This window comes from Corvus cornix, chromosome 1 (assembly GCF_000738735.6).
Source record: "Corvus cornix cornix isolate S_Up_H32 chromosome 1, ASM73873v5, whole genome shotgun sequence".
Classification (NCBI taxonomy): domain Eukaryota; kingdom Metazoa; phylum Chordata; class Aves; order Passeriformes; family Corvidae; genus Corvus; species Corvus cornix.
The window spans coordinates 82,406,453-82,426,707 of NC_046332.1; the positions used below are offsets into that span (position 1 = coordinate 82,406,453).

At 37.1% G+C, this 20,255-nt stretch overlaps 1 protein-coding gene and 1 long non-coding RNA gene across 2 annotated transcripts in view; both read right to left on the bottom strand.

Annotated features, from left to right (window-relative positions):
• Positions 1-20,255, bottom strand: part of FAM155A (family with sequence similarity 155 member A) — a 439,215-nt gene that overhangs the window by 265,440 nt on the left and 153,520 nt on the right.
• On the bottom strand, positions 9,299-14,671 carry LOC109143888. The gene is made up of 2 exons (XR_002044283.3): positions 10,301-14,671; positions 9,299-10,169 (listed from the first exon to the last, which is right to left on the bottom strand). It is a non-coding gene; the product is annotated as an uncharacterized LOC109143888 (long non-coding RNA).

Sequence of the window (20,255 nt, forward strand, 5' to 3'; positions counted from 1 at the left end):
GCATTTCTTTATAGATAAAAATCTGTTACAGAACACCTGTATAGCTGGAGGTAGTCACACTGTTAGCATACTCCTTTGTGGGAAAAGCTGGATTACAAACACAAGAGACTACAACTTGCCAGACAGTCCATACAGATTCCTTACACACTTCAAAAATTGTTCTAAAGGAAAAACTTGTGTTCCAAAAATATGCAAAAGAGGGTTAGGGGTTTTTTTTGTTTGTTTGTTTTTTCCTTTGGATTTCTGTTTTTAAGGAAACAGGGGAAATTACCTGTATCATCTGCTTTGCTAGCACAGACTGGCTTTTCTCAAATCATATTGATGGAAGCCTATTAAGAGTCTAATAGCACCCTATTGCTTTTATCCAACACAAGGTCTCATTTCAAAAAAGAGCAGAAAAGATAAAAGACCAGGCTTCATGTACAGGTCAATTTCTTAATACATCATTTGGTGTTTTAAATCACTTCATTTGCACTTCTATAGCTCAATTTGCTGGCAATCTGTACTCTAATGTATTTAACAGTGCATCTCCTACTGCTCTCACTAAGGCATGCATGTGTGTAGGGCAGGGCAGACAAGCTGATCTGAATGATTTTGCCCTTTTCCACTAACATCATATCAAGTGGACAGAGTAACTGATCTGTAGCACATAATTTTGAAACTTAGGCCACTAAAGATTTGTTAAGCAATTTCACTCTAGGCAGAATGGCCCTTTATCTAACTTATTTTGTGTTTGGAAAGACTGAAATGTTAAAATCTTGTAACATTGCATAAAATGTTTCACAGTATTAAACGTATAATAATAAAATTGTGCTTGCAAGAATAGGACAAATGAAAGAGAAAATCAGCCAAAATAAATTTGCAAAACTATTTTACATATCAAAAAGTAATAAGACTCTGAAGTTCAGGTAATTTCATTTGCTCTTTTCAAATGTGAGATTTTCACACAGTGTTTAAATCCTTCATGGATGGGCATCCCAAAAATTGCTTTTAAATGGCATTTTTAAATATCATCATATCCCATCAAGGTAAAGTATTTAGGGAACACCCATTATCCAAAATTTTATTGTCAGTTTGCAAGATTTTCTAAAGGATGCAGTCCAAGCAGTGACTAAAACACCCAAAGCTTTTGTGTGCATCTACACAGGTGTGCATATCACTTTTTCATATGAAATCCCTGAAATAATTTCCTTAGTATTTTTCATTTTAAAAAATGTCAAATAACAAGCATTAACCCTTTTCCGGGAAATATGCAGCAGGTCTTCAAAGAGCTTCACTGATCCACACAAATGCCAATAAAACTTGCATTCTTTTCATGGTTATAATTAGTGTCGACAAGCACTGCCTTTTTTCCCAAGCCAACTACCACTATACAGTTATTCTTTTTTACATCTTGCTATTTAATTCAGCCAAAGCCACTTCATAATTTCTTTAGATCTATTATGCAGTGGTCTAGATTGGGGGTTTCAGTGAAAAGTGTTTGGGTTTTTAAATTGAAATCACTCTTTAATGACCACTCTCTTGAAAATATATATTTGACAAGACTTTTTTTTTTCATATTTCTTTCTCTTCCTTCCCATTACCACAGACTCAGTATACATTGGCCAAATGCCTTTCTGGTCCTCAGTTCTTTGGGGAAACTTGAAGCTTAAACAAAAAGAAGGACTATATAAACCAGCATGAAGTGTGCTGTCCCACCAACTAAAGCAGATATTAAAGCATCTGTGATCTCTTCAGCAGGAACCTATTTGAAGCACGTGTATAGAAGAACATCTATTTCTAATAATCAATGCTGCTCCAGGCTCCTTTCAAGTCAACGTTACTTTATGTGACTGCTGCCTTGTGTCAGTTTCCTCTGCTAGGTGCCATGATACCAAATCCATTCAGCATTCACAGGAACTGAACTAGGAACAGAAATTGTTTTTTCTGAAAACTTCTGAGTTTTCAGAATCATCTTTGCTTCTTAGTGGAACAGAGGCATTTTGAGCATTTTAGTAAAAACAGCATTTGGCAGGGTACTGTTTTCCAGAAAAAAGAGCACTGTCAGAAAAAAACGTCCTCCTCAGCATTTGGGGTGACTTTGTAAAAAGTTGCCAGTTTGAGTCCTTGGGATGCCTGATCCGCAGCAGAAATTTTTCCTTTCACATCAATACAACAAAGCTTTCAGCTACATCTCACTTTTCTAAATCAGAATTTAACCAAGTAATGAAAGCCAAAATTTGCTTTCTTTGTTCTCCTACCTTCTTCTGGTTTGGCAGAGCTACTCATTTGACACAAGAAGGACAAGATGATTGGGAATGGTCTGGATGGATTTGCCAGGCATAAATCACGCAAATCTTACCTGATGGCCTTATGTGCTAAAATGACTACAACTGTGGACAAAGAGAACACCAGGAATGTCTTTCATGTGCTTCAGCCATGCTTTTGACACTGGGGCCCTGGGAGCTGGGCAGGAGCCAGCAGTGAACCCTGGCATCAAAGATGTCCAATGTCATCCAGGGCTGTGTCAGCAGGAGTGCTGCCAAGAGCTCAGGGCAGGGCTTATCACCTCTGCCCAGCACTGTGTCAGACCACATCTGGATGCCCTGGCTAGTTTAATGCCCTCCAGCACAGGAAAGACACCAAGAACCTGAAGTGAGTTCATCCCCACAACCCTCAGGGATTGAGGGTGTCCTGTGAGCACTGTCCTAGAGCCTGAGGCAGTGGGGCTTGTCCAGCCTGGAGCAAAGACAACTTCAGGGGGACATCACAGCCACCCCAGTACCTACTGGGAGGGGATGTAGAGAGGCAGATGCGCTTTTCAGAGCTGTGTGTGGCAGGGCAGGGTACACCAGGCATGAACTGAAGTGAGAGGGGTTCAGGCTGGGTTCTGAAAGCTTTCCCCATGAGGGCAGGCAGGGAAGGGAGCAGGCAGAGACAGGTTCCCCAGGCGTGGCAGGCTCCAGTCCTTGAAGGGTTCCAAGGCCCATCTGGGCAAAGTCCCAAGCAAAGTCCCTGGTCTGACCTCACAGCTGGATCTTCTTGGAGCAAGGGTGCATGAGGGACATCCTGACTTACCTCTCAGCCTAAAAAGATATGATATTTCATAAAATTTTCCAGAAAAAGTGTTTTGATCAGATTTAGTAGTTAACCTTCCGGCTTCCTGCAAAAGAAAGCTCATCCGATATCTGTGCTCCCACAAACTGACAGGGACTTTTAAAGGTTCTAAAGGACTGTTAGCAACATCTTGGCTATTCTACTAACGAATTATGATAATTTCTTAATTAAAATATCACCAGGACAGACTCAGAGGATACATTGACATATGAAATATTCAGTACATTATAATCTGATCACTTAATATTATTTAAGAGTCAAAATCATAAGAAGCTAAAATTAACAAGGTTGATTCCGTGCTGAGGCTAATTTTATGTAATGTGAGTAATTGATTTGATGCTTATATGAATAAGAGAGTGGGAAGATTTATGGGAAATCTGGGGTTAGAAACAAAATAATTGTTAGTACCTGTAGGATGGCTGGAAGACAACCTATTCACTTTCCAGTTCAGTTTTGTCCCACATTATTTACAATATTAAGAAATTGCACTGTTCCTCCTGAAGACCTTTTGCTCTCTTTGCATCAAACCAACACCATGTAAAAAAAGGTTTTTCTTTGCCATCCATCCACCCAGCACTGTGCCAGCCCATTGCTGAAAAAAAATACTATTCATATTTTTGTCAAACTGTCACTTTTCCATAGGTTTTTAACCTTACTTCATTCCTGTTCATTTTGACACTGCAGAAATGAATGGAGCATTTCATCAGTTCTAGGTTGTAGAATTTCAATGACCACTGAGAGAATGTCTTTATTTACTGAAACATTTCCCGACAAATTGCTACAGAGTAGCACAGAGGTATGGCACTCTCTCCCTGAAAATGTTTGCTCATACAGGGGTTTCTAGAGTCTTCTGCATGTCCTGTGCCACATGCCTTGCCTTCATGAGAGCATTTCCCTTAAACAAGCCCGAGGCACAGCTTTTTCAACAAAAAGAAATAAAGCATTTCATGATAGAATAAGTCTAAGGAAGATTGTCCAATATGAATAGAGTCTATTTTTAAATTACTAGGGAATCATTTTGCTGCCACTTTAAGTATGCTTTGTCTGAGATGTCAGAAGGAAATAAGAGCAGAGGCTGTTGTGTGGGAAAGTCATGGAAGTAATACAACAGCTCCCATCAAACGTGTATTTTTACAGCAAGTCTTTCTACACTTGTTCTTACAGGGTGAAGGTGCCCTAAATCTAAGTTTCTTTACTTATTTGGAAAATATTGGAGGACTCTGAAACCCTCCTAATGTCTCAAAGTGAAACTACATTATCATGAAATTCACCTAAAAAAAAAAAAACACACCAAAACCATCAGACACCCTGTCTTGTTACCACATTGAAACTCTGACTGCACAGAAGCAATGGAAAATCAAATCTCTTTTTATCAGGTGTCAGGACACAGAAGTTTATTTTCTAATAGGCAGAATTTATCTCTAAGGCAAATCATTAAGAGATTGAGAAATGATCACTGGATACAAGTTATTTCATTTCTGTTTTAAAAGCCAAATCCTGGATGAAAGAGTCAGAAAAGAAGGTACTCAAGAGGCTTCTCAAGACCAAGGAAGTTCTGAGAAGAGCCGAGACTGGTCCTCTGAACAGAGATGCTGCAGCTAACCTAGGGAAATAATTTTACTTGCATCATTGTAGACCTTGGGATAAAGACCTTTTAGAGGTTTGAATTCCCGAATGGAAAGTAAATAAGCAAAAAGTAAAGAAATATATACATATATATATTGCAGCTGCTTGGAAAAACTTGTTTACTTTTGGGTAATTTACATATTGCATAACCTTGCCAAGCTATTAAGCAGCAAGATAACTTCAAGATCATACATTACTTCTCTCCACTGCTTCAATGACAAATAAAGGGAGGTAAATCACCTTGCTTACCACATGCCTGAGGCAAAGCTTAATCTAAAATATTTCAAAGCTCATAAAACCTGAGCTAGCAGAGAAAAATGTAGAATTTAACCTCAGTGGGAAAACAGGGTCTAATTCCTTCACACATACAGGACTGTGATTAGCTTTCTACACTTAAACAGGATTTGCAGCATAACAGAGCTCCCCACATGCAGAGAATTAAAGGCAAACATACACACTTGCCAGCTCAAGTCTTTTTCCCAATTCCTGACTTATGTTTTTGTCTAACTCCTCAGAAGCCAGCAAGAAAATATTAAAGAGCTGTTAAAAAAAAAAAAATCCCATCTTCAACTACTATTAGACTGCTGATGTATATATAAAAAGATGTTTACAGGAAAGTTAATTGAAGTTGTACAATTAGTAAATTCATTTTCCATTCATACATTACATGCATAAAGTGATTTTCTGCAGTGAAATTGCAACCAATTAGTTCTTTCTAGTAGATTTTATCTAAGCATTTAAACTTATACTTTTAATTATTGTCACATTTTCTTCTTGTCTAAGTTATATTTAAATTGTGTGATTGCTAAAATTGGACTTCTTCAATTTCTCCATTAGAAAAAGCTAAAAAAATTCCCTGTAAATGTCTCAGCTTTGATTTGTCGGGAAAATTTTAACTTAAAATTTCTATTAAAAAAAAAGAGATAAAAAATCAAAACAAAGCTGTGTGATGGTTAATATGATTTTTTATTACTTTTAAAAGCAAACACTAAGTCTGTGCATAGCCATATTGGGAAGGGGGAAGAAGATAATAAAACAGTAATATCCAAGTAGTAGAGAGAAAAAGAGGTACAGTGACTGTCTGCTTTCCTGTGGTTCAAACGTTTCCTCTCTAGCATCCTGTTTCACTTTAGAATTTTTCCATGTTTATATTTACTATTATTATCAACTAATAACTCTATTTATAGAATATTTTCATTAATTCAACATTCTTGACATATACAGAAACCATATAAAATATATGGGGTGTTGAAAAGATAGAGATTTCATGCATGTGTTAGGTCAGGTGAAGCTATTTTCCCAAATAAACAAACAAAACAGTCACAAGTTCTGTGAATATAACACTCACTGCAATGTTTCCTTGCAATACTCTTCTTCTTTCTAGTGTAGCACACTATGTCCTGAGATTAACTTCCACAGCAGTAGTACTGTTGTTGTGCAAACAAAAGTGAAACCATACTGAAATACAAAAAAATTCACAAGGAAGTACAGTAAGGTTTATTGAACTGACCTGCTACTTTAAAACAGGCTGAAGAACTCTAACTCTCTATCACACCACTGTTCATTCCACTGTGTAAAATTTTGGATCTTTTTTTACCCTTTCCATGGAATACATGCAACAGATCTGCAGCACCAGCTCCCAGTTTTTCTGTAGATCCATTGATTTCAAATGAGTGTTGGATGCAGTACTCCAAATGGGGTCTCACAACAGAGAGAGAAGCAGAATCCTCTCCCTTGACCTGCTGGTCACACCTCTTTTGATGCAGCCCAGGATACAATGGACTTTCTGTCCATTGCACATTTCTGTCAAGTGCACTTTGCCAGCTCATACTCCCCATGCACCAAGTCTTCTGCAGGGCTGCCCTCGATCGATTTATTCATGCACTCTGTATTGATACCGGGGATTACCCCAACACAGGTGCAAGACCTTGCACTTGGTCTTGTTGAACTTCATGAGCATCACATGGGCCCACACCTCAACCCCATCAGGGTCCCCCTGGATGCATCCCTTCTCTTCGGTGTGTTGACTGCACCACTCAGCTTGGTATTATCCACAAACTTGCTGAGGGCGCACGCCATCCCACTCTCTGTGTCATCAATAAAGATATTGAACAGTTCTGGCTCCAACACAAACCCTTAAGGGACACTGCTTGTTACCGTTATCCATATGGACACTGAGCCATTGTCAATTTGTTGGATGCAGCCATCCAGACAATACCTTATCCATCAAATAGTCCATTCATCAATGTCTCCCCAGTGCAGTGACAAGGATGTTGTGCTGGGCCATGTCAATTGCCTTATACAAGTCAAGGTACACTTGATTTGAACTTGCAGCTAAGAATGAGATTTCTGCTGCTAAACAAACAACAAACATACCAAAAAAAAAAAAGACCAAACAAAAAAAAACAAACACCCCCCCCCCCCGAAAAGAAAGCACAAAAACCAAAACCAAAACCAAAAAAACCCTCCAACCTTTTCCTCAAAACTGAGGAAATAAGATCTTTGCACATATGTTATGTCAGTGCTTTCATTCCACTAAATAATGCAGTAATCAGTTTAGGATGACAAATAAAACATGAAGCAAAGGTTTATTCTGATGAAAGCTCTCTTTCTTTGGCTAAGTGCGCACTGTAATTCCCAAATACATCAGGAAGAGTAAAACACCACACAGTTGAAGCAAAGGAAGTACTGGCTTTAAGCTGGGCTGACAAGACCCACAAAAAGAAATGTGGACATACTTTTCTAGGACACTAGCAGGCTTAGTCTCCTTTTAAATTAATTCATATCAAATTTTCTAGCCTTTTGAGACTGCAATCAGGTCCTACACATGGAAGGGACAGAAAAAGAACAACTGAGTTAAAAATGTCACCCAAACTTTTAGCTATCAATCAAACATAAGCTAAGTCCAGAGATTTAGTGGTTTTTATTTAATTCTAAACATTCATTACATTGATTGAGTAAATAGAGATAAAATATATGGTTCAGCAACAGATATGAAAGAACATCAACCCTAGACTTCCCCGACTTTTTATGTTTCTGACACATCTGAGTCCATCTGTTGCTATTGATTAGTTGTTCATAAGTCTCAAAACTCGCATCTCTGCTCTGGTTGTTCTGTTACACACTTCCCACCTTTTTTCATCTCTGCTTTATTTCTTCCACAGTACCAGTGTGGTATGCTGTGCTATCCTGTCTATTGACTTTTTGCATTTCTTATCAGTGGAAAAACAAACTACTGTTTTACACCGTTGGTCCTTCATGCTTCGTGCCTCAGCAGCGCAAAAGTGATGCTCTGCCTCCTTGCAGAACTGCAGCTTGTCAGGTTGGGAATTCCTTTATCGATCCATGAATTTTGAAGTATATTTGCAGTCTTCCCAGCTGCAGTAATTTTAAGTGTGACTCTTAGAAAGTCAGCATTTATCTCTAAAGTAAACTCCATTAAGAGGAAATTCACCTCCTTCTAAGTACTTTAAATATTCTCTTAACATTTTTACATCTAAAAGATTAGTTTGGTTTTTATCCTGAGCTTTCAGCATAAAGTGTTTACTATTCCCCAAATAAAATAATAAACATAAACTCATAAGGATTTCCATGTCCTACTTTTTTTTTTTTTTTGGTAGCATAATGGTTTGTTTGCAAAGACAATATTTTCCTGGATTTATATTCCCTTAGAATACATCTGTACCCTACTGACTTTTAACTTTCAAATTTCAGACAAAGACAACAGATTAAAAAAGGGGCTTTGTAGAAAAAGCAGAAGTTCACAGCAATTTCTTTTGTGGTTTTTATTAGAGGGACAGCATTCAATTAAGCATCTTGAATTTTATGGATACTAGTGTAGTAAGAGCTTCTTCTCACCACTGATACTTTATATCACATTTACATGAGAAGGAAAGCAAAATAGGAGTTTTGTTAGTTGTAAAAGGAGTAAGGCTATATTTTGTACCTTTTTTTTTTATTATCATGTAAAGTACATATCTTAGGTTCTCTAACACTGGTACAGACAGAACAAACAAAAATGAAAACCCCACCTCAACACAGGAAAATGTTATCTGTTTTCTCTATGTAACCATCCTGTCACACGAGGTAAATGAGATTGACTTTGTCTACTAGCACCATTATGGCTGTTCAGACTCTGGTAAGAAGCTTTGAAGCAAATTTCTGCCTTGTACATTTTTTTTTCCCTAAGAGGCCTTATCACTAGGGTGGAGGTTTGAAGATAAAAGAATTTACATATGATACTGAGAGATTCTTCTGAATCTTCCTTCTTTCCTATCTCTGCCTTCCAACAGATCAACATGCAAAATTTCTCTCTCTCTCTCACTGCACACACACATGTATATAAACACACATATTTATTATACAATTAATTAACTCTATGATATATATGCCTTCCCAATAGTTTCATTAGGGTTTAGCCTGTGCTTGCTAATTTCTATCTGCTATTTGATATTCATTGTGCTTTAAATAGAGGTATTTTGCTGTTGGGATACCTTAGGAGAGTTTGAAAGAAGAATATGAAAAAGAGCAGCTAAGGGAAAATTTTGAGTTACTGAAAGAAAGGGACTCGTAGAAGTCATAATTAAATAAAAAGAAAACTTTTATTATGCTTTTTGAAATAACATTACAAAAGGACTATCAGAATAAAATGTGCAAAATTACATCAATCCTGATCATGAATTCCATGCTATTTCCTTTTTTTTTAAAGGAGTCAACTATGAGACATACTTGCAGCAGTCCTCATAAGATTGGCCAACAAATATCATTCCCCTTGGAATATGCAATGTATGCTGATAAAAAAAATTGGGTTTTTTTTCAATTTTTTTCCAAACTAGCTAAAACCCCTGACCCCCAAAATTCATAGGTAAAAACATGAAGTTAACTTGAATGATAATTCATTGTGTTTGACTGTTTCTTCACTGACCTGAGATATTCCTCTGAAAGCTTCATTCTCATAGATATTCTTTCAGTAATCCCTTGCAGAGATAAATTTTGATAAGAAGATGTGAGTATAAATTGGAAGAAAGTCACGTAATTGCTCCAGGGTTTGGAACTGGCTTTTCTTCTTCTCTGCAAGTTGAATTTTGATGTCCTTTTCTCATCAGTTCAAGTCCATTATGGCAGGCAGGGTATGTTCTCCTTTGTGTACATCCTCTAAGCATCTATGTATAACACCTGCTTGTCTCAGAAAATTGGAAGTAACACAAACCTCTGCTTGAGATAAACTGTGCAGATGCTGACGGAGGAAAATAACTTGAGAAACAGAGGTTTCTGCTTCAAGGCTTTCTCTGTTTTACTGAGCTTTACAAAGAACAGTTGTCGCCTCATGTTTTTTCTTTCAAACTGCTCAAGCAGCCTTATGTCCAGCGACTCTCTAGTGACAGCAAGCGACAGTGGCTTACAGGAGAATGTTTGCTGACAGATACAGAATCGGCACATGAAGAGTCCTGTAAATTAAAACAAATAACAAATTTTTTAGACAATCAAATCCCACAGTTTCACTTTTTAATCTTTTTTCTATTTAGTAGGTACAAATTTTTATATTAGATGCTGCTTGCTGAATACAGACAGAACTTACTTCTGAAGCCAGGAGAAGTCTTCACCAGTAAGGAGCAGGATCATGCGCTCTGCCTGGCTACTTCAGAGAACACAGAAGGGCAAAGAGCATCTCCAAGGCAGATGCTGAAAATGGATTTAAAGATGAAGCTGATGACTAGTAACTACCCTTTAAAGAACTTTCAAGCAGCACCAAGGATGTGTGGTAAAGGCTTGTGTTGGTTTCAGCTGGGGTAATTTTCTTCACAGCGTCTAGTATGGGACTATGGTTTGGTTTTGTGCTGAACACAGAGTTGACAATAGAGAGATGTTTTTGTCACTTCTGAGCAAGGTTTACACAGAGCCAAGGCCTTTTCTGCTTTTTGCACTGCCATGCTGGTGAGGAAGTTGGGGGTACATCAGAGGTTGGGAGGAGACACAGCCAGGACAGGTGACACCAACTGACCAAAGGAGTGCTCCTGACCATATGGCATCATGCTCAGTATATAAAGTGTGGGAAAGAAGGAGGAAGGGGAGAATTATTGGAATGGTGGTGTTAGTCTTCCCAAGTCACTGTTGCACCTGATGGGGCCCTGCTCTCCTGGAGGTGGCTGAACCCCTGCCTGCCCATGGAAAGCAGAGAATTAAATCCTTCTTTTGCTTTGCTTGTGTGAATGGCTTTTGCTTGCCCTATTAAACAGTTTTTATCTCAACCCATGAGTCTTCTAGCATTTACTCTTCTGATTCTCTTCCTGATCCTGCTGGTGGAGGAGTAAGGGAGCAGCTGCATGGAGCTTGGCTGCTGGCTGGGGTGAAACCACAACACGGCTCCTTACCATATTCTTCTAGAAGATACAAAACCAAAATGATTGATCTACAGCCTACCACTTGAGATAGACTTTTGTCATATTCTCTGAATTTATATATTTTATTCATATTTACCATTTGTAATGCATATAGCAGATGGTCACGGAAATGATTTCTTCTTGATGCTTTCTTGCATAAAATACAATGTTTCTCTCTCCATCTGTATCTTGTAGGGAGAGTGAATGAGAGACTTTGGCCTAAGAACTGAATATCGCTCCAGAAGTATTTTTTCAGATAGCAAAGTAACATCACCCATTAAAAATAGTTGATACCACTAGTAGCAACAGCAAAATCATACTGTTGGATGAATTTTCCTGAAAATAGACTTTTTCCTTTGCCCCAGGCCTTCCTAGGCTCAGTATTCAAGATATAACAATTATTTTGGGGCAAAATTATGTACTACTTGTTTTGATGAAACAATCTATTGCAAATTCCCCTCAACTTTTCTTTAGATAGCAAAGTTTCCCAAACATGATAATATATTCCCCAAGTCCTTTTGTGCTAGTCAAGTTATTGATGCCAATCAAACTTACTGAATACCCCTACCCAAGTTCTTCAAATCAAGAGAGATTATGTGTGACCCAATTTAGACTATCTACTGTAGCCTTTAAGGCAATCTCAGGACTTGCAAGGCAGCTAAGTTCAAGGCAGCAATGACTCACTGTTTAAGACTCAGCACACACATTCTGGTTTGGTAATGTGAATAAAAGTGGGCATGATATCAAATATAGAACCTAATCAGCAATGCATGGTATTGCTTGCATCAGTAAAATGTAGCTGAAGCAAGTAGGAATGTGAACATGTTCTCTATGCAAAGTCCTTACACAACTTCTTCGTGTTCTGAATTAACTGGTTAAGTTCAATAAAAACACTACTTCTTCAACTTCTTTAGCATATGTTGGATTCTCACTTTCAGTTCAGTAGAAAAATGTTGAAGTAAGAATATTGGTAGATCACCAGAGATTTCATGTATGGATGTTGAAAAAAAATCACAAAAGTGTGTTCTGGTCTCTTCCTTCCTCCATCTTACTTTTTAATGTAATTTTGATGGCATACACATAAAGCCATATTATCTCAGCAGTCTATGGGCAAACTCTGAGAAATGAATTCTAGTAACATGGCTTGAAATCAGCCTTGTGAGAAATCAAAGCAAGCACTCTCTCACGGTCACACAAGCAATACACTAGCTAAAAATAAGGATGAAAAGAAACCTAATGTTTACCTAAACTATTAAAGTACACGGTTAAGATGAAATATGCTTTGAAATAATTCTAAAAAGGCTAATAATAACACTTTTCTTTCATGATTCTGGCATGCAGTGTTTAATTATCCTGTATGAAAATTCAGAGGTACTTTAGCTAAAATATGTATGAAAATGCACTTCCAAATTGAGTCACTTATCAGTACTTAAGGACAGCACATCACAGGCCCCATAAGTTTTGAATTTGTCTACCTAAATCATTCACATGGAAAAGTATCTGGCTTCTTTTAAATATCACTGTACAAAGCACTTGGAAAATGTTCATTTCACCTCAGACTTTCACATCTGTTACACATTTGGTTAAAACTGTATGACCTGGATCTACATAAAATATTCTCCTTCAAGTCAGCCTAAGTGTTCAAAGTCAAGATGCAACTTAGTTGAGCAATACGTACAATGTTGAGTTCTGGGCCATCAAAGCTCAAGAAGGCTGTCCAAAAAAGATCTGAGTTCAGGGAAGGGTTAGAAAGATAGTAAGAAGACCTAAGAGGAGAAATCAAGAGCTCATTTATTCTGACCAAGAGTTCAGGAGATAGTCACAACAGCCTACTCGAGCAGCAGAGACATAAACAAGAGCATGCAGTATTAGAAAGCACAATAGTCAAACCACATTTTAGGAAGAGCTTCTTCACTAGTACAACAGTGTATAGCTGGAACAGACATTGTGAAATTTTAATCTTTCCAAGACTCAAATAGACAAAATCACAAGGAGGTGGCACAGTGTCTGGAAGTGTCCTGCTTTGACAGGGCAGTGAAACTAGAGGATCCAGCATTTGTATGGTTATATGAGGTAAGCTCATTCAATTTGTTTATTACTAGACCTCCACCACTTGTGTCTAACATTATAAAAAACATGAAAAAATTGTCTGGGTTGGTTGGTGGTTTTTAATGTCCAAATTAAGCACAAACAATTAAGGACCTGTTCAGATTCACAGGCTTGAAACAATAGGAATATGGACACTTCTTCCTAACTCCATATAATTTATTAAAATGTCAACCCTTTAAATTTATATTAACAATTATTTTTTATACTAGCCACCCAAAAGAAACCACAGATGCTTACTGTAGAAGGTTGACGGCATTCAAAAGCAAAAAGAAAACCTGTATATTTGAAATATAAATTGATAAAAATAATGTGATTTCATTATGATAAACGTAATTTCACCAACCTTGAGAAGACTTTTTATTATCTATTATCTAACTATTATTATGTAAGAGTAATTGTATTGTTGATAGCTTCCCCTTGTTCAATAACTTGGAGCTTTTAAGACAAGAAACCCATGTTCCTTACTGGATAAATTTCCTTTTAAAATAGACAGATATTTGAAGAAGTTATTCATACAATATGTATCTTTCTGCTGTTTCTATATTGCAATAATTTTACTTCTGTTTCCTCTTTGTCAGCTCAAATTAAATAGAGCCTTAGCTATATGCTTTGAGTTATTAATTTGAATGACAAACAATTTCATACTTGGAAAAGTCAGCTTTTACTTTTTCAAGAAAGATAAACGTGGGCTTTAGCGTGAATTTTTCTGCAGATTAAAAGGCAAATTCTGTATTTCAGCAGAACTGGCAAGAAAATTAATTGAAAAAAAGTTCTTTCAACTTTGGCACAACATGCATAGTATTTCAGTCATGTATATTTAATATACATGTGTTTCTGTAGCTTTGAATTTGTGCAGTATTTCACTGTATTCACTTTTCTGTTATGATGGAGCAAACTTATCACTGATTAATTGTGCTACAGAGAATAAACTTGATTTGAGCTACAAATTATTGATTTGAAACGTTGGTGAATATGAAATATTTGGCATATTTATAATCCAAGAAGTTTTGCAATTTTGCTATTGTAGCTTTTTTTTTTAAATTTAAAAATTGATTTTGAATTTGTAGCAGTTTGTTGCAATGCTGTCCATACAATATAGAGTACCAGGGACTTGTGACAGCTAAAAGGAAGAAGGTGTTATTCTGAGACTCAAAGAAGGAATTCCTTGAAGAGAATGAGGAAAAAAAATATTTCAACAAGCACCTTGAAAACATATTTGCGGTTGAACCAAAACATTAAGAATTACCTTCATCTTATCAACTAACTGAAGAATCACAGAATTGCAAAATGATTGAGGTTGAAAGGGAGCTCTGGAGGTTATGTGGTCCCACCCTCCTGTTCCAGCCCAGCCACCCAGAGCGAGTTGGCCAGAATCACTTTCAGCTGGCTTTTGAATTATCTCCAAGGATAGAGATTCCACAACCTTTCTGTGCAGCCTGTGCCAGTGCTCAGTCACACCCACAGTGAAAAAATGCTTTCTGATGTTCCCAGGGAACTGCCTGTGTTTCAGTTTTTGCCACTGGCTCTAGTCCTGCCACTGGGCACCACTGAAAGAGCCCGGGTCTGTCCTCTTTGCACCTCCCTTTCAAGTATTTATATACATTACTAACATCCCCCTGAGCCTTCACTTCCCAGGCTGAAGAGTGCCACCTGTCTCAGCCTTTCCTCATAGGAGAGGTGCTCCTGCTCCAGACCTTAATCACCTCAGAGAGTCTTCACTGGACTTTCTCCATTATGTCTGTCACTTGTACTGGGCACCCAAAACTGGACACACACTGCAGGTGCGGCCTCACCATGGCTGACCAGAGGGGAAAAATCACCTCCCTTGACTTGCTGGCAACACTTAGTGTAAAACAGCCTAAGACACCATTAGTCTTCTTTACAGCAAGGGCATTTTGCTGGCACATGTACAGTTTGGTATCTCACAGGACCCCTATGTCCTTTTCTGCAAAACCAAAGGCTTTAAGTCAAAAGACAATAAAAAGTTTAACTAATGTTTCACAGTATTTTTTTTTTTTTAATGCAGATTGTGAAGGACTTGATGTCATGTATCTTTATACAGATAGGCCAGGATTACAGGGGACTGTATGTGACTCTGTGTGAAGTTGTGCATTTGGTAGCTTTAGCGGCATTATTCTTTAAAATTCTAACATAATTTTTAAGTTAAGGTTGCTCTCTGCCCTAAAATGAGAGCCAATACCCATTTCTTTTTTTTTTTTCCCATCAGTTAAAGGGGAGATGATAACTAATTTTCTATCTCATCAGTTACTTTCAAAATTTATTTCTTTCAGCAACTTCAGTATAACAAAGGAATCTATTGACATTTCATGTTTCTTTTGCATTGCCAGATATAGAGACCCTAAAAATGGAACATACACTTTATTCCTAAAAATTTCTACAAAAAGAGAAGAAGAAACACACTTAGTAATGTGAAGAATAAAAATGTGAGCAAAGACATGTATTTGAATAATCATCCCAATCTGATACTATTTCTTGTTCTTTTATTCTGAAAGAAGCTTAACTGGTTGTGCATTGTCTTTGGTTCTCCCGTTGTGCATCTTCCTCGTTTCTTCACATTTCTATTTTTAGGTTTGCTCATTTTATATTTTCTTTAGCAAGTTGGAAACTCATCTCTCAACCACGTCTTCCTGCAGACCTCCCCGAACGTACTTCCTTTCAAGTCCCCAGAGCCCGCAATACATTTTATCCCACAAGAAAACAAGAACAAAATGTTACTGGTCTGTGTTTTTACAGCCAATTTGCTATAATCACTTTCCTTTGTATTGTATAACAGAAAGTACAGTACATCATCTTCAAGAACAGAGACACTTCGTCTCAACTATTTTTAACGGATTTCTGGTTTTGCTCTCTTTTCAGCTTCTTTTCTGCAACTCCCCTTCTATCTTTCTCACACCACAGTATCTGGTTTGACAATAAACACTGAATTTTTTACCCTTGTGGTCAAAATCAAATGAGGCAATGAACTGTTGAGCCTGGATAGGCACAGCACGAAATAATTAAAATACTGAAGTTACTGTAAGCTTGCATATTTTTTTTACTGAATGACATGCTAAAATTTTATTCTCTTTAGCTGTCTTGATAATGACCCCATTTTTATACTAATATTTTTTTTTAATAGAGTAAATGAAAAAAATATATACTCCTCTGCCATTTTAGGAACATTGATAAACACGAATATATAGTCCTCAAGTGGAAAAAAGTTTTATAACAGAAAAGTGTAAGTGAAAGCTTCCTGAGACAAACAGGCCTCCAACATCACCTACTTTGTTGGAGAAATATTTTTTTTTTCTTCCTTTAAGGAAATTTTATCTCTTTCCCTTACACTTTCAACAGGATTATTGAGTAAATTTTTCTCTCCTCTCATCTTTGTTTCCTGTATAGTTTTAGTGATCAATTGTCACCCATCACAAAACTTAACCTATTTTTTTCTTTTAAACCTCAACTACTTTATTCTTTGCAAGATCTTCATCAATGTCAATTCATTTTTTTAACTTGTAAGGCTACAAGGCAGATAATGAATTCACAGAAAACCCATCCTGGAAATTTATCTTAGGAGGCACAGTTATACAAATATCTAAGGGTTTTGGTTTGTTCTTTTTTTCTAGAAAGGCAAGTCATACAGCTTCTCTCCTTTACAGCATTCTGGTGATCTAAAGAATGCCTGACTTATAAAACAGGATTGAGGAAAGGGCAGGGAGTTTTTCTTTATGAGGTTGCTAGGATCACATTTTATTATTGGATGTAAATGTTGAACAGCGCTTCAATTACAGTGAGCACATGCAGATGGGAAACTAGAAACTGTCTCTATAAGACTGAAAAACCTAAATGACAGGCACCAACTCTACTCTGCCTGGTTTTAATTTTTACCTCAGACTTGATGATATTTGAAAAAAAAATGAAGCTTTTTCTTATTACTCCAGTATTTTTACAGTTTCCATTTCTTCCAGCCTTCCTCATGCCTACCATGTCAACCAACAATGGGTAAAACTGGAGATGCTGAGAGTGGATTTTCTTTGTCAAGAAAAGTTGGTAGATGACTTATTAAGCTCACTCAGAAGAAATCTTAACAACATGCAAATGCACACTGAAGACAGGCTACTGCTTTGAGACCACAAATGAAAATCACACATAATCTTATATGCCATAGCAACTTGTGCTTACCATTGTAAAAGTAAAAGCAAATAAACAAGTACAATAATTTAAAACTACACATGGGACTTGGGGCTAAGTTTAAAAATAAATAATTTAACAAATACATTAGGTTCTTCTTCCTGACAGCCACATGTTACTCCAGGTACCGTGAAGCATGAGTATTGCCTTTAATTCTACTCAGTTGTGAGTGACAGTTATCCTGTATTCCCATTTTGCAAGATCCTTCTTGCTAGCACATGAAGATCATTATATTAAACTTCCACCGGTAATGCAAATTGGGACATGGGAAGAAAGATGTTTGAAAGAGATTAGTTTTATAAGGTTGGTATACAAAGTGTTGAAAAAGTGAGCTTCTATAACAAAAAAAATATACTTTGTTTACCAGAAGATATTAGCAATGGATGGAAAACAGATATGATGGTCATTTGGAGTGATGTACATTTTACTTGAGCTACATCCAAAGCAGGCATGTACATTGGGAAGTCATCCATTACCTCTTCTATGTGTCTGCTCCTCTGAAATGACCATTTTCAGGAGAGTCTAGCTCACTGCACTGTAATTTTCTAATGTTAGGCAACCCATAGTCCTGTCTTAGCTAGCTTTTCACTGGATTTCTTAGCTTTCTTGAAATGTATTATGTATGCATCAACAGTAGTTTTTCTGTGTCAAGTACTGTTGGGTCTCAGTCTATTCTAGATTTTTTTACTTGGAAAAATCATGTCAACTTGCACTTGAAGCTGTTTACATGCAGCTCCAGTAAAGCCATATTTTCCCCTTCTGGAGGCAAATAATACACTTTCAAAAAGTGCTAATTACTGTAAGAGTGTCATTGAAAATATGACACTCTATATTTATACTCAAATACCATGTTTACAGTTTGACTTTTTTAAAATTTATATTCTTAGAACTAAGTGCACCCTCCCTTTTACTTCCTCCCCCACATACACTCACCCAGAACTAATAAGAAATGAATCAGCTTACTGACATGCAATATAAAGTTCTGCACACATTATATCCTATTCTTTCAGCTGGTGCCAAGACAAGGCTAAATCTCTTTAGAGCATGTGGCTTTAATATACAGCCATCTAGAAGAGGTTTACTGCAAATGCTACAGAAACTGACTGCTAGATTTACTAGATACTAAACTTCTCACAGTTTTCACCTACATGCTTCACTTGTGCATTGCTGTGGTCTAGAAATTTATGAGCAAAGGCTGCTGTGGTTCTAGAATAGGAGTGGTATAATGCTGGTATATGTGCACACTCCACTGAGCTGAGTCCTGCTTTTAGAGATTAAATGGAGCATGTAAGAAAAACAAAGGTTTTATGTTATTGCTCTTGGCACTTGATATAATAAGATGCAATATGGCAAGACTGCAGCATTGGAATGGGTTCATGAGTCAGAATTGACGTAAAAACAGCAAAGATTGAGCAATATTGCAGTATGGATATTCTTACCTTATATATTGTAAATGCCATTCTTACAATCATCTCAAACCATGGTTTGTAACTAGTATCTTTTTAGGGTTAAAACCAGTACCAGTGCTGACACAAGTTTGTAGCTCCTCTGCATTGACATTAGTATAACTTAAATCTGCTCCCTGCATAAACTGACTAAATTCTGACAGAGTGCCCTCTGAAACAGAACATTCTTCAGTAATGTTTCTATTGCATATGAGGTATATTCAGCATTTTACAGGTATATAGACAATAGCTGCAAGGAAAATGGATTGATTATTTATTTATGTACCCCCAAAACTGTTGAAAGAATGATGAAATGGGAAATTACACGGACTCCATACTAGATGACATCTTTTCCCTGGAATATCATGAACAAATCTGGACTAAGTGGTTGTCCATAAAACATGCTATGGCCCAAGGTGAGTTTTTGGAGAAACCCAAAATCTTTTTGAGTTGTGGTCATAGCAGCTAAGCTTGGAGAACCAGACTTCCATATTAAAAACACTGTGTAAAACAGGGTGTGTAATGGACATTTGTGAACTGTGCCTCACCTCACTAGGAATGCAGCAGTTCAACAAGACGTGCATACATTGAAAGATAATTTCAACTGGGATTCAAGTTATATTTCAGCAAAAGTTGTCATGAAGAAAAGTAGTCTCATGGAGCAAAAGACCAGTCCAGCTTGGATACTAACACTCCATAATTTCATACAATGTGCTAATGAATGCTGACTCAGGTCTAACCTATGAATTACAACATGGGCAACAGACTGAGAGGAGCTGACTATAGGCATAGACATCCATAATTCTACTGCTGGCCCTGCCAGACCTCTGGAAAGCTGAGACAATTGCTTCAACTGCTGCCAAAACACTCAAGAGTGCTTTTTGGAGGTTATTCTTAACCAACAAGAACATGGTTCTCACCTCCTCATTACCCACAGTAATTTGCAAGACTGTTTCTCCCACTCAACTGCACCTTGCAGCCGATCGTCTTTCCCTCTCACAGGAATATCTGTGATATTCTCACAGGAATATCACAGACAGAAATAGACTCTTGCATATTATAATAGCATATTTAAAAGCTGTTTATGCAGTGCATATATAAATGGATCAAAGATTACCATACTCGTATCAAAGTGTTATTTTTTCTCCATTTATAGATATACACTGTTTTAAACTGTATGGCCAATGTGTAAAGAAAATGAAAGCAATTCTGCATGCTGCCCCCATCTTGTTAATGCAAAGTGGCAAATTATTTCAAAGGGACTGTGAAGTAGAAAACATAATTCTTCACTTCTGCCCTCACTGCATACATGCACAGTTGAATAGTAAAAACATTTCAGTAGGATCAGAATTCACTATGGACAAAGCAAAATACTACACAATCTATAAAACTGCCACTGGTGTGATGC